The sequence below is a fragment of the Falco naumanni genome, chromosome 1, assembly GCF_017639655.2.
Source record: "Falco naumanni isolate bFalNau1 chromosome 1, bFalNau1.pat, whole genome shotgun sequence".
Classification (NCBI taxonomy): Eukaryota; Metazoa; Chordata; class Aves; order Falconiformes; family Falconidae; genus Falco; species Falco naumanni.
The window spans coordinates 106,183,119-106,197,485 of NC_054054.1; the positions used below are offsets into that span (position 1 = coordinate 106,183,119).

The 14,367-nt window shown below is 52.3% G+C and overlaps 1 long non-coding RNA gene across 1 annotated transcript; it reads left to right on the plus strand.

Annotated features, from left to right (window-relative positions):
- Positions 1-7,082: 7,082 nt before the first annotated feature.
- LOC121097619 lies at positions 7,083-14,314 on the plus strand. The gene is made up of 3 exons (XR_005831019.1): positions 7,083-8,894; positions 11,015-11,219; positions 11,363-14,314. It is a non-coding gene; the product is annotated as an uncharacterized LOC121097619 (long non-coding RNA).
- The last annotated feature ends 53 nt before the right edge of the window (positions 14,315-14,367 follow it).

Below are 14,367 nucleotides of genomic sequence, written 5' to 3' on the forward strand. Positions count from 1 at the left end.
ACCAGTTAATGGGGCATCTCCATTCCTTCCCTGGGGTGCTCCAGTGTCCCTGCTCATATGCAGTTTGGCACTTGCCGTTTGCAGAAAAAACGGAAGAAAAATTGCTTTATAATATATATATTTATATATATATATGTTGCATTAACTGCAGAGGAATGATGTCCATCCTTTGTCACCCTCCTGTCTCCGTAAGTGAGTGCCAGGGAGGACGGGAGTGGCTGGCCGGGGCTGGAGGAGGGATCCTGAGTAGCCGGATCCATTTCAACTCTGCAACAAACTAGAATAATAGATTGGATGTTTTCTGTCCCTTTTTAAGTGTGCTTTATGCCTTATTTATGACTTTCATTGAAGGCAGGGAGCAAGCACAGGGACGTGGGCAGAATAATGCTCTGGCTGAAGGTGGGGGAGTGGAATTACAGGTGAGAGGAGCTTCTTGCAGTGAAGCCAGGGCTGTGCTGGGGAGAGCGACGTGGGGACAGGGACCTGTCCTATGGGCGAGCGTCCGGGTTCAGGGCAAAGTAAGGCTCAAGGGTTATAATATAAAAGGCTTGAAGAGAAACCAGGGATCTGGTGGTGGATGAGGGCTGGGAGCTGGGTGTAAACCAGGGATCTGGTGGTGGGTGAGGGCTGGGAGCTGGGTGTAAACCAGAGATCTGGTGGTGGGTGAGGGCTGGGAGCAAACCAGGGATCTGGTGGTGGGTGAGGGCTGGGAGCTGGGTGTAAACCAGGGATCTGGTGGTAGATGAGGGCTGAGAGTTGGGTGTAAACCAGGGATCTGGTGGTGGGTGAGGGCTGGCAGCTGGGTGTAAACCAGGGAATCTGGTGGTGGGTGAGGGCTGGCAGCTGGGAGCAAACCAGGGAATCTGGTGGTGGGTGAGGGCTGGGAGCTGGGTGTAAACCAGAGATCTGGTGGTGAGTGAGGGCTGGGAGCTGGGTGTAAACCAGGGATCTGGTGGTGGGTGAGGGCTGGGAGCAAACCAGGGAATCTGGTGGTGGGTGAGGGCTGGGAGCTGGGTGTGAACTGAGAGCAGGACCCCGGGGGCAGCTGAGCCACCACGACCTTGGTCAGGCTGTGGCTGGGGACAAGAGCATGAGCTGCAGCATTCTGCAGGGTACCAGGGCACCCAGTGGGAAGGTGAAGGAAGAGGACTGCTGCATGCTTACCTGTCTGGGAGGAGTCCTCACGTGGGCTGCTCAGCCCCTGCAGAGGGACTGACAAAGCAGCTACAAGGAAAACTCTCTGAGCACATGGAGGCTTCACTTTCCTCAGCCCATCCTCACTGTCTGGGTTGCAAGGCTGAAGTTCAGTGCATGGAGAAGGGAGATGGTTGGGATGAAGGTGCTGAGCTCCCCTTTGCTGCCTGAGGATCCAGCCCCGAACACGGTGTGCAGCTAATCTACACCCTAGAAGCCATTTCAGGGGAAAAAAAACCAGAAGTATCTCTTCTTTTTGGAGCACTTCACAGCTTGCAGAAGTTCTTTGTGCTCCTTGCCCCCAACACTGGAGACACAAGCCCTCACTTCCTCTGGTGTAAAGCTTTCCTTCCCTGGGAGAAGGAGGTTACAATGACATTAAATCATCCTCCGCAACACCAGAATTCCAAAACCAGATCCAGCTCAAAAAGAGATCATCAGGGCATTAGGTGGTTTGATATTGCAGCGTGTGTGTGGCTGCACGCGGGGGAAGGCACAGCACGGTAGCTCTGTGTGCGTGAGTATTTGGATGTGCCTGTGCACCCTTGGTAACTGAGGGTGAGTGTTACCGTAAACCCACGGTAAGGGACCACTCTTCACTTTAAATGCCAAGAGGTTGGAAATCCAGAAATGCTGGAAATTGGCCTACCAGGGTGCAGTTCATGCTGTTGCTCTGTGCAGAAGCCTTGCGGACCGAGCTCAGCGCCACTGAGCAGATGTTGCTCATCCCATTACACCACCGCTCATCTGCTTCACAGATGCCCCTGCTGACTGAGAAGCTACTTCATACTTTTTCCTCTTGTGCTGTGGGTGATCCCAGGTCTGAGTAATTAAAAAATATTCATGGACTGTGTAGCCCAGCACCAGCCGAAGTGTTTTGCTGTGCCATGTGGCATTGGGAAGCCCCGGTCTAGCGACTGACCAGGAGGTGGGTTTGGGGAGCCCTTTAAAGTTCTTTTTAAACCTGGGATGGAGCAGCAGGGTTGATGCACGTATCTCCCTTACTTTTCCTCCAGCCATCTCCACCTCGGGGCTTTGGATGCTGCAGCCACAAGATTCATGCACTGTGGTGGAGGATACATGCAGGAGGGGTGGTCTGAGAGTCCCCAGATTCATTGCACACAGGATGCTTTGGTGCCAACAGCTAGTTGCCGTCAGGTGAGGGGCTTGGGAATGGAATGAGCATCCTACCTCTGACATCTCCACTGAGCCACATTATTAGTTTTGGCGATTAAATAGAAACCTGTTTGCAGGTGACAATGCTGTAAAAATAAGTAGGTACCAGAGCCGACATCGTGAAAATAAGGTAGGGGAACAGAGCTCAGGCAGCATACATAATCCGTGGGGAAATAAGTGTGTGAATAATGAATGTGCACTGGAAAAATAAAATACGTTATTGTGGTAAAGATAAGTCTATTAAAGTCTTGCTGCAGAGCCTGTGCTGGGATGCCTGATAGCTTACTGAGTTCTCTGCCTCCGGGTGCAGCTCTCTCCTCTGCTCAGCTGCGTGTCCCCCCTCCCCCGAGCATCCACCCAGCGTGGCCTTGCCAGGTACCCCCAACTCACCTGGGATGGATGCTTTGGACCTTCTTAGCCTCTTTTCCTGCTCCCTATCAAGTGCCCTGTAGCAGCTTGTGGCTGAGTTCAAGGGAATCACCCACCAGGATGGGACTTGGGTGCAGCTGGGAGTGCTGGACCCCAGGCCCCCTCCCCCAGGGCTGCAGGGCTCAGCCCCTGAGTGTTGGTGGCATTTGTATCTAAGCTCCCTGCAGGCTCTGCTCCCACCCATGCTCAGCCTCCTGCCGTGGGGACAGTGTTTCACCAGGTTTGCTTTTGAAGGGGAAAAGCTTTCTGCTTGCCAAACGCAGAGTTACTGTGCTCAGCTGTGGGAGGTGATGGGACTGCCGAAGCTTGGCCATCACCTCAGCATCTCCGTGAGTGAACACCGTCTTTTTTTCTCTCCTTGTACCAGCCATTGCACCTTCATCCAGGGCTGAACTGCCCTGAGATGCCTGGAGCCCAGCAAAAGGAGGTGGTGAGGGGGTCCTGGGGGGCTTCATCCCTTTATCCCTCTCCTCTGCGCACACCTGGGCAGGGAGTCCCTGGAACAGGCACTCATGTCCTGGGGGATGCCCACAGCCATCTCACGTGCTCCCTTGCGCTGAGCCCTTCTTGCAGAGAGACACAGGTGTTGCCAACTCTTCCCCTGCCCTACCAGCCCTGTGTGTGCTGGCAAAGGGGCAGTTGTGTCCATCCACCCCTGCACGCACATGAGGTTTGCTGTCACTGCTGCTCTGGAGGATAAAGGCAAGCCCCCCCACTTCACTGGCTGGGTCCTCCTCAAGCTCCAAAACCTCCCAGCCTGAGCAGGTGGGGTGACGTGGGTAGCAAACGCTGTTCCCCAGCTCAATTAACCCCAAAGCAGCAGCAGCCAAGGCCACGGTGTGCCAGGACCTGACGGGCGGGGGGGGGTCACACCTCTGGGCAGGGGGGCAGCTGGTGTGGCACCAGCCCCAGGCTCAGCCCACAGTGAGCTAAGCCCAGCTATGCAGCCCAGGTGGGCTGTCCTAATTGAAAGTTACCCAAATTAACTGGTATCTTGCTTTTCCATCACAGCCTCTCCGGCTCCGAGAAGAGCCTGTGTTGTTCTGCACTGACCTGACTGATTTGTCAGCGTTCAGTTCAGCTGTGGTGGGGCCCGTGTCTGCTCCCATTATGGCTTTCCCTTCTGATCTGAGCTTGCCTTCCTTGGTTTTTTCCCAAAGAAAAGGGTTTTTCTTCGTGCTGCTTCTTCAGTGGGAGGAAATTTCCAAAGGAGCAGTCACTTTGAATCAAAATGTTTCCCTTCCAAACAGACTGATATGGTTTGGGGAGATGTTGCCTGTTTCTTTTTGAACTTCTCGAGGATGGGACTTGGGCAAAGTGGGGTGAAACGGGGTGTGGGGCCACCCTGGTGCCCTCCCACTGTGGCTGGTGGGACCCCAGGGCAGCTGGTGGCTCTGGGCTTTGAGGAAGGTGTGTTTTACTGTTTGATATTCAAAGAGCATGAATTGTTGCTTTTTTTTTTAGTGCAATTTCCTTCTCTAGCCAGCGGAGATCTGAGGATTCATCACCTTGCCTTGTCCAAACCCAGGCAGGACACTAGCGCTGAAGCCACTACAGGGGACACCCAGACCTGGAGCATCACGGTCACTTCAATCTTGGAAAACTATTTCAGATCCCAGTTCACACTGGTGAGCCCAGTCCCCACGTTAGCCCCACAGCTCCGTTGCCCATGGAGAGGAGGTAGTCACAGCTTCAGAAGGGATGAGGGGCTGCACTGACCATCAAAACTCCCCAAGCTGAGTTTTCACCATGTGCATGAGCAGGTGATGAGCGTGTGCTGGCTGGCAATGGAAGCTTTGCTTTTGTAGGCATTGCCTGAAAATGAGGGAGAAAACACATGGTGGTGGGGGAATAAGTATGAATTATACACGGAGAACTTCACAGGAAAGACACAAAGTATAAGGATTTACTGGGGGAGTGGAAAGGCGTCCTTGATGCCTTCAGCTTTGAAGGTGGAATTGGAAACTTGAAGGTTTGTAGATGGGTTCAGTTTGCTTTGGCTTGGTTTTTCTTGGTGATATTTCTTTTTTTTCCTTTCAGTAGGATATTTTTAACCAGCATCTTCTTTTTCCAAGAAGGTGGCAGCTGGGAACATTCTATTTTTTCTTTTAAATCCTTTTGGAGGAGAAGGACAGGAAGGCGATGCTTGGGGCTGGGGCAGCTCTGGCATGAAGGATGCCAGATTGGATGGGTGGGTGTTTCTGGACTTCCTGAAGAGCCTGTTGGTGAAAATCTGGGTAACTGGGCTCTTAAAAGCCAGAGATTTGTAAGCAGAAAACCCCATCTGCCTGTTCGTGTAGAGCTGTTTATCTAGCCATGCGTTTTCACTTCCGTTTTCTCCTCCACAGCCACTGCATTAAGCGAAAGTCTATAAATCTGAATGTCTAAAACCCTGAGACTTTTGGAAAAAAATGCCAGACCTGGTTGCCTCTCCCACCAGAGCCAGCCAGCATCCCTAGCCCAGCTGGCTGGTGCATCGCTCCGCAGGGTGCAAATGAGCATCGTGCCCAGGTATCATCACCACGGTGAGCCCGGCTGGGGGTCGGGGTTGTCCCGGTGCATTTATCCCCTCCAGCCCTTCTCCCCAGCACTGAACTTGCTCCCTACAAGAAATGCAGAGAGTTTTACCGGCGGTTCCTGCTCCTGACAGGAATAGGTGTGAGCCCTCCCAGCAGGAGCCTCCTCCACCACTGCATGATGATGATAACCCATTGCTGAACTCCTGCCTCCTGACAGGGCAAGGCAAGTAGTTTCTTTTTTTTCTTTTTGTCCCCCACACTTCAGCCTGGAGCCATGGCAGCTCGGGCGATGGCTGAGCATTTATCACCACAAACAGAGCAGCTGGACTTGGGAAGCTCTTTAGGTTGTCAGCTGGGCTTTGATGGGGAGAACTGGGAGGACTGTGGCACCGATGCTCCAGCGAGGAGCTGCAGGGCCGTGGCTAAGCCGTCAATAGATGCATGTGAGAGTGCACTGAGAAGCAGCTCAGGAATATCCTGCCCCTATGTCAGCTGCATGCTGCTGGGGCCGCTGCACGGGAGGGCTGTCAGCTGGGAGATGCTGCAGAGCACACGTCTGCTTTGATGATGAAAGGTAGGAGTGGAGAAATCTGTGCCATCACAGGAGAGGGAAATCTTTCAAGCTGGCTGTGTAGCTAGCTGCCCGCCCCCAAGAAAAGCACCACGTACCCATCCTGATATATGCTTCCTGGCCTCCTCCAGACAAACATCTGTCCCTCTGCCCGTCCAACCACTCTGGGAATGGAGCTGGTGAACAGGGCACAAACCGACACTGAGCAGAGATGGGATCTCAGCCTGATCCTGGGACTGTCACTGTCCCGTAGCCCTTCTTAGTGGGAAACTGCCCCACCATGCTTGGCACTTACTCTGTTGAAAGACAGCAAAAGAGACAGACATCTGCTTTGGGATGGTCATGTCATCTTCAGCGAAGGGTAAGATAGCCCTTACTGGGCATGTGAGCACTGCTGAGCACCATTTCCCTGCTCAGATCTGCATCAAAGCAGCTCAGGGGTGCTGTTTTAAAAGAGTCCGGGGTATCACACCTGATCGCAGCGCTGGGGGAAGCCTGGGTTTGCTCCATCCCAGGGTGATGCTCACCATCTCCATGGAAGAGCTGCAGCTGGCCCTTCTGCTCCATAAGCTGCTGTCCTCTGGGGAAAGGCGCTGGGAAGGTTTCTGCAGCTGAGGAAGCACCAGCCCTGGGTTGGTGGTTGAAGAATGAGTTTGATGCACATTGTGCGATTTGGGGAATCGCAGAGGGGAGGGTGGTAGAGGAAATGGCAGCTGGGAATATTGGGGGTAAAATAACATCAATAACTAAGAGAGAGCGAGCAGGAAATCAGCCAGGGCTGCCCGTCAGCTTGCTGATTTAAGATTCACTTTGAAAACCTATTCCCCTTCAGGGGAAACACGTGCCTGCCCCGTCAGCAGCCGGCCCCGGCACGATGCTTGGCGAGAGGCAGCGTCATGCTCTCTGGGGGAGGCATTTGGGCAAGGAAGTAAATGATTTCAAGAGCTGCCAGTGTGTTTACAGCAAAGTGGAGTTTTGCAGTGGCAAATTGCTTGGGGAGAAAAGTTGGACTGGCAATTCCTGCTCCCGCAGCCCCATCGCATCTTGACAAGTGGAGTGTGGGGCTGCAGGTCGCACGGGGCTTTGTGCTGGGCGCCAGGAGTGTGGCCAGGGCTTTGGCTCAGGGTGGTCACTGGGAAGATGCTGCAGTGAGTTCTGGGGACAGGACCAGCTTCGGTGTGGGAATCCAGGCACATCCCCCTGGGAAGAGCTTTAAAGGCTCTCCCTCCTCAAATACCTTTCCTCTTTATAGCCTCTGCTTTGCATTTTCATTTTTCAAACACCTCATAATCACACTAATTAATACATTCTGGGATAGTTCTTCCTGGCTTCCATCAAATTTAAATCAGCATTTATTAGCATATTGCCGTGTCTGTGTTGTTTGTTAAAGTCCAGCATAACCTCACACTGCGTTATGAACCCAGCAACTATTTCCGAAATGAGCTGCAGTGCTGGAGAGCAGTGAGCTGTGATCAGGATTTCTGCCTTTTATTTTCCTCCCACATCGTTAAAGCCCTTTTGGGTACCACAGTAGCATCTTGCTAGCACCATGCCCACATTCAGCTGCAGCCAGCCGATTCATAGTCTGTATTTACCCCCCAGGCATTTCGTCAGAGCTGAATTCGGTGAGGTCAGGGTAGTCTCATGCATCTGGTTGATGCCACCAGCTCTCCCCAGGGCTGCTTCACGCTGGTTCCCCGGAGCGTGCGGGTCATGGCATTATCCCACCCTGGTGCCAGCCAAGGCCAGGCTCCTCTTCCCCAGCTGCTTCCTTCTCCCTGGAAGGTGACACCATGAGGTAAATAGAGACTGGCTAATGCTGTTTGAAATCACCCCTTGCTGCCAAAAGAGGCAATTCTGCCCTTTCCCCTGCTCTCTTCTTGCCTTCCTTTCGCTCATGCCAGCAGGAGTGATGGGGTGAGCTGGGCACGGGACAGGACAGGCAATTGGGCAGCTTTTACTCCCAAACCCATCTATCAGAGCACAAAGCAGCTCAGACACCCTCCTGCCCCATCCTTATGAAGGCGTGGGGAGAAGGAGGGTGTCGAGGGGGTCAGGTCGCAGCAGGCTTTGCCTTGGGGAAGGGCTTTGGTGCCCGAGTCCATCAGATGAGGGGTGTGAGGCTGCATCCCGCTCCCTCCTGCCTGCCGTCTCTCGCAGCAGGCAAGCGGACGTTTAATCCCTTTGACAGCCAGATTTCTGTGGCTGGGGAGGTGAGACGGTCTGGAGGCTTTACGACACAAATCACTCAAAATTTTGGCCTTTAGGTTTGGGGTCAGAAGTCCCCCTGCCCCATCCTTTCCATCCTACCCACTGACAGGCGCAGAGAAGGTGCACCAAGGGTAATTGTAGAGGCTCTACGGTCTTTTTTGGCACATTTACTCATGTTCCCCTGGGAAATTCCCACTGCAGAGCAAAGCCAGCCCCCCCTCCCCTCCCCGTGCTCTCTCTTCCCTGCTCCCAGCGATAGCAATAGCCTCAGCCGCCGTGATCGATTCTCGGTGTCAGCGCCGGCCCCACGCGCCGGGGCAGGTCAGGCATCCGTGCCCCCAGCGCTGGCCAGGGTGCGGAGTAAAAGTCAGCCAGATAACCGCCACAGCCGTTAATCATAATTAGAGGTGCCAGGGCGGGTCAGAACAAATATACCCGATGTCATCTCAACTGTCGACTCGAGATCCTGTGGGGCTGAACCCCTCTGCGCTCCAGGTCAGGCTGTTCCACGCAGGCTGGGGGTGTGTGATGTAGCCCCCTGGGAAGGGGCAGAGAGAAGACAGTGAGGCTGGAAATTAATGAAATTAATGGGAAGAAGGCGTGCAGAAGTCTTTATTTATTTTTTAAAGATAACATGTATTTGAGCTGTGCCCTGGCTGGAACAGTCGCTGTCTTCCTCTCTCTTTCTGTCCCAACAGCAGCAGCTCCAGGACCACCACCACCACCTTTACCAACGTGATGCAGAAGCCTCCAAAAGGGCCAGAAGACAGCACAGGCTGCAGCACCACACCAAGGTGAACACTACCCCTATTTTTTTCCAGCAATGGTTGTTTGCACAGAAAAATCTCCAAGACTTTTGCTTCTGGCTAACATGTTCCCCCCATCACTGCGGTTCTCCTTCTGAAAACATTCCCAGAATGTTTGTGGGGCTTTTTTTCCAGCTGTCTGGCCGGTCAGAAGGGCAAAAAATGATCAAACTCCACCGATTGCTCAGTGCATGAGCACTCTGCTGCTGTTGTAGCTGTATCAGCTTGGAAAACGTATCCTTCAATCAGTTTAAGCCCTTAGGCTTGATGTAATTTTACCACTGCTTTCTCTCTAAGGTGCTTTTATGGCTGCTGCCTCTAAGTATTTACAGACAGGGAGAGCAGCAAAGTGGGAAGAGATGTCACTCTGTCCCTGACATGGGCAGCAGCTCCAGGGTGGGCAGGCAGGGCTTTTCCCCTGGCAATTCAGAGGGACCCGCAGTGGGACCCCTCCTGCTCACCATCATGAACAAGGAGCCTGCTTCAAAACTAGCAAAACCTACAGCCTTGGCAGGAACTGCGGCATTTCTGGTCCTTAAATTCTCCCATCCCAGTTCTTCCTTTGGGGTGGGAATTGGATTTGCTGTGGGTGCAGCTCCTCACAAGGATCTTGCTGATCTCCGCTACCCCTTTTGTCCCTCCAGTCCCCTCTTTAAGGTCCAGTATCAGGTTTCTGGGTGGGAAAACCACCCTGGAGATGAAGGAAACTGCAAATCAGGCTGTGATGCTGCACGAGGAGGCACACGCATGCCCACGCTGAGGTCTCCACATGCTGCCACCCTGTGAAAACTGCAGAGCTGACGGCTTTCTAATGTCAGTTTATAACTGAGTTAGATTTTGCCTCCATCTCTGTTCATAAAAATTATTCTTGGACAGGTCTCTGAAGCTTAAACTGTCAGCAATGCTATGTTACATTTTTAAATAAATCAGTCAATAAATTGAGTGCAGAATAAACAACAGTTAGGCGTATGGTTAGTCTGGAGCCAGTGAGACAAAAGAACCTGCTTAAAGTTAAGCATCTGCTTAACTGCTCTTCGAGGTGGGCCAAGTTTGCTGAATCCAGCCCTGCAGAGAGCTTTTTAAATAGAGCTAATTGCACATTGTGTGTAATGGGCAAGTTCTTGCCTCCAAAATAACCAACAATTAATTATTAATGTTCTTTAGCAGTCACATAATAGACACGGATGGTGCTCTGTGGTGACGCCTGTTCCAGCTGTATTTGCAAAGTCGGTGGCATTTTGCTCGCTATATATAATGGGTGGCCTGGTAAAGCAGAATGGGGGGCGGGGATGTTTCGGACACATTCAGAGTGGGGCTGAGCCATCTCCCACTGGGGTGTGTTGGAGTGGGACCCCCACAGCAGCCAGAAACCCGAGGGGGACCAGTGTGAGGGTAGAAGTGATGGGACCCCGTGCCATGAGCATCACTGGCCTGCAGCTCTCCCCGTTTATCCTGCACCTTGCAAACGAGGTGGTTTCTGCACCTTTTCTGCTTCCCTGCTGCTTCTCCCTGCATGCAGTTCATGCACGGGGGGGATCCCTGCTGTCCCTGCTCTGCACACACCCCAGCAGAAGCATCATCATCCATCACTTCTCACACTCTCTTGGGCTACTCGGGTTGATAACTTGTCAGTGCCCTGTGTCTGAGGCAGTGTTTGTTGTCTGGGGATGCTGGGGCAGGAAGGATGTAGCAGAGCCAAAATGTCCCACCTGGGGGCTGCAATGACAGCCTCAACCTTGACTCTTGGGGTTGTTCATCCCCACTCGCTTCTAACTTGAACCCATCAAGCCCATGAAACAGCTCATGCCAGAGCCAAGGGTCTTGAACTCCATCCAGCTTCTCTTTCCTTGGGTGAAACCCATCCCAAAGCCACGCCGTGCCCATGCAAGACTGACTCTCTAAATGCTTTTTATAATCTACTTTTTGAAGTTAATTTACTCATACAGCCCCAGAACTACCACGACCTTCTCCAACACCTGTACTTGGGTTTTGAGATGTCGCGTCCCACTCTCCCTCTTCCAGTCACTGTATGGAGTGAAATGTTTCGGCTGGCACAGATGGAAATGACCGCAGAGAGCAACAAAAAACTTGTCCTGTGATTTTTGTAGGTCTCCTTTTCTCCCATCCCTGAAAGGCAGGAGGGATGCCCACCAAACCGATGTGTTTTCTGCCAGGTGGGACATAGTGAGCAGCACCACACATAGGAAGAGCCCACCTGCCCGTCCCTCCGGCCATCCCTCCATCCACTGCCGCTCCGTCCGTCTGGCCTGCCTCGAGGACGGGCCACTTCTTGCCTTGGCCATGCAGATGAAGGTATGGCTGTTTACGTAGTAAATGAAATTCATTAATCAAGGGGGAGAGAAAAACCTGAAGGGAAGAGGGTTCATTCATCTACTTCCTGACATGTCTAATGGTGCTTTTGTTTGCCTGCATCTTCATTTTGTCTTGTCTCGCAGACACACACGCAGAAATTTTAGGATCAAGCGGAGTTGGAATTTCCAGCAGAAGAAAGACAAAAATCCCCCATCACCACCTCCCTTCACATCCTCCAAACTGGGGAGGTTGCTAAGTGACAGCATTTCTGCTCTCACTAGCTCACTGCGAGAACCTGAGCACTTAAAAGCAAGAAAATGGCTATTTAAGGACATGATAACTCATGTTCTTCGGTAGCGACCCACAAGCTGTTTCTTCTGAGAGGACTGGGGATATTTTCACCCAGAAATTAAATTTGGAGGGGATGAGTAACGGCTTCAGTGGGAACTTGGCTTTGTCTACACCTTGTCTGCAGACACATGCCATGACATAGACTGTGCACGGGGACCTGCACACACAAGTTGGGGGCTTCTAGCCCAATTTGTGGCCGTGGAGCCCGGTGGATAGAGCCTGAGGAGTCCACGCACCTGTGCCTCAGTTTCCCTGCCCCGTGCAAGGAAGCTCAGGACCTTGCTGTAGGGACATGTCTGGATCCCAGGATCCAGACCCAGGCATGATGCTGAAGAGCTGATCCCAATTTTACTTGGAACACCCAAGACAAAGGAGCAAGAGGAGCTTGTTGGGACCTTTGCAAGCTCGCCCCTCACTTGGCTTTGCCCAGGCAAGTTTCCAAGCGGGTCAGCCAGATGCTGTCTCCTGTATCCCATGCTGGGGGCTCCAGTGCCTGTCACCAGCAGCAGAAACTGAATGCAACCAGCCCGGCCCCTCCGCCTCTCCTTGCTGCAGACCAGCTCCATTTATTTCTTTTGTTCCGCTGTTGTTGGCATTGCTATTCTGTGATCCCATTTAAAATCATTGATTTACCACAGAGTCCTCAATAAGCAATTTGGAGCAATTGAAGCTGTTATCTTGCTATAGATCACATGGTACTGGGAGTAGGGGGAAAGGGGGAAGAAGAGGAAAACTAAGAAAGAGAAATGGCTGGAGCTCCCCGCAGCCAGCCTGGATCCGCTCCGCACTGCATTACGTGACTCAGCCCTGTGGAGGTCAAGTGGTGGTCTGTGTGTCATGGTCCAGGAGGCAGAAGAGGGTCTTTCCTCTCTTTATTAGGATTTAGACCGGATTTACCAGTGCAAAGAGCACAAACCTGGACTGGAACCCAAGGGCTTGTATGGGGGGCAGGCATGGCATCCCTGTGGGATGGGGGGAACGCAGGGTGGGTCCTGAGGGTCAGAAGTGGGGAAGGAGCTGGGGTTTTCCACCGTGGGTCAGCAACAAGGACAAATACGGACATTGGCACACGTGGGAAGCGTAGCCCAGGCACCAGGCACCAGCAGTATAAATTCTTTTTCAACTGGGGTTCAAAGGTTTCTCCTCTCTCTGCTGGGGAGGAAGGTCTGTGGCCTGGGATGCCACCTCCCCTCCTGGCTGGCTTTGCCTCCCGTGTATTCTGCCACGCACTTTGGAAAAACACCTTTTTTTGGAAACGCTGAGGGGTTTTTTGGGGGGAAAGGAAAAAGAAATCGCAACCTGATTACAGGGTAAATTTGCCGTCTCTGCATCAGTGAGCTGTGAAACAAAACATTCCCTGACTATATTAGGCAAATAACAATCCGCAGGGCCAGCGAGGAGCAGGATAAAGCATCCCAGCACCACAGGCTGGGATCTGTTGTTTATATATATCTTGTATGTATATATCTTATAGGTTTCCAGTAACTTCATAACGCCCCAGAAGGGAGCTCAGGTCTTCAGAGTCAGAGGTACTCCAGACCCAAAAGCACAAGGAGGGCAGGTTTTAAGATACCTGTATCTATTCAACGACAGCCATTAGCTGGGAATCAAATCATAAAAGCCCAGGGAAGCTGCCCTGGAGAGACCGCTCCCGCGCTAAGGGATGGAGAGCTCTCTCCTGATCATAACCCGCAATGCAAAGCTTAAATACAAAATCAGGTAATAGAGAGAGACGATCTGGCAAATGTGTGCGCTGGCAGTGATTTGAAACATATTGTAAACGTTTTGAGTGCAGGGAGAAAATAAACCAGTTATAAAACAGCTACCTGAGAGCCACAATAAAGGTGGCTTTAAAAACACACTAATGAAATGATTCAGCTGCTTTCAAGAGTGTTTGGGAGCTGCTGTATGGGGGCAGAGACGTGCAGGAGGGTGCTTGTGATCCTGGTTGCATTTATAGCGTGCAGAGCCTTCATCTAAGCAAGGCAATGCCGTCAGCTGTGGTGGGACCAGAAATTATGTTTCTTGGTGAAATGACACTGAAATGTTGCTGCCACTCCAGGAAAGCTCTGGCTTGTCTCTCTCACACCTCCAATGCTTTCCAAGCCCACAACTTCTGCTTCGCCTAGCTGACATGGAGATGACCTACAACGCTTCTCATGGGGGTTCAAACCTACCCAGGTAAACGCCGCCCAGTCTGTGTGGCTACCCCTGGCAGTGTCCCATGAGATCCCAGCCAGCCGAGAGGGCTGGGGGCCAACCAAACCCCAGCAAAGTACCTGAAGGAAATAGCAAAAATAAGCTTGCAAGAGAGAAAGATCCCCAAGGACCCAGATTTTCTGGGGGGAAGAGGAAGAACTCGACAGAGGTGTTGTTACATGATGAGCCGGGGCAAACGGGTTTCCCCATGCTGCAGGACCCGCTGCCTCTCCATCCCTCTGAGCCAGATGGAGAGACCAAATCCTTGAAATCTCCCCCAGATGGGATCATTTCCATGACGAAGCATCTCATTTTGGCTTCAGGGATGCTCCTCCATCCTCCCTCTGCCAAGCACCCTGGGGCCACACTCCTGCACCCCCCCAGCTCCCTCCAACTTTCATGGGAGGCATTTTGGCATCTCTAGCTGTTGGGAGAGATAAGCCAAAGCCAAACCCCCTTGGAGACCCCCACACTATTTCTTTCTCAGCTGTGCCAACAACAGATTTATTTGGGGTTTTTCTTCTTCCTAGTTCTGGAGCAGTTCAGAAAAAAGACGACCAGCTTCCAGAGATATCATCTGTGCTCCTGCTCTGTTCCA